This window comes from Selaginella moellendorffii, unplaced genomic scaffold, assembly GCF_000143415.4.
Source record: "Selaginella moellendorffii unplaced genomic scaffold, v1.0 SELMOscaffold_457, whole genome shotgun sequence".
Taxonomy (NCBI): Eukaryota; Viridiplantae; Streptophyta; class Lycopodiopsida; order Selaginellales; family Selaginellaceae; genus Selaginella; species Selaginella moellendorffii.
The window spans coordinates 1-478 of NW_003314712.1; positions in this window are offsets into that span (position 1 = coordinate 1).

Consider the following 478-nt stretch of genomic DNA (forward strand, 5'->3'; position numbering starts at 1 on the left):
TGGGTGTTGTCACGCTTCTTCCAGTGAGCCTTGTCTGCCAGGTATGGCGTTCGTTTATTCTTGGAGATGGCTGCCAGATCAGGCGGAGGTGTTATTTCCCCCTGTTGTTCCTTCATGGGGAATTAAGGAGGCTGGCGTGCTTCATCCCTATTAGTGGCACGCTCTACGATCCCGATGCTTTCTTTTTGCCGCCGTTCGTGTTCGTTTCGCCATCCAGCATTACAAGAGGGCGAGCTCAAATGGTTGGGTGTTGTGGAGGTACTACACAGAAGGAAAGACGGTCTCTTTGGTGCTAAACAATCCCTTGGTACCATCCAGCTCAGTGACGCTACCACACTGCCCAGAAGTAAAGCATGATTGGATTGAACCTGAGAACTTCGCCATGCTTGCCGCGAAAGACGGCAGCAGCTTTTGCATATCGTTTGTCGACTTTGACATCTTTTATGCGTATTCTTATGCTGCTGGTGGTGAGAACGAG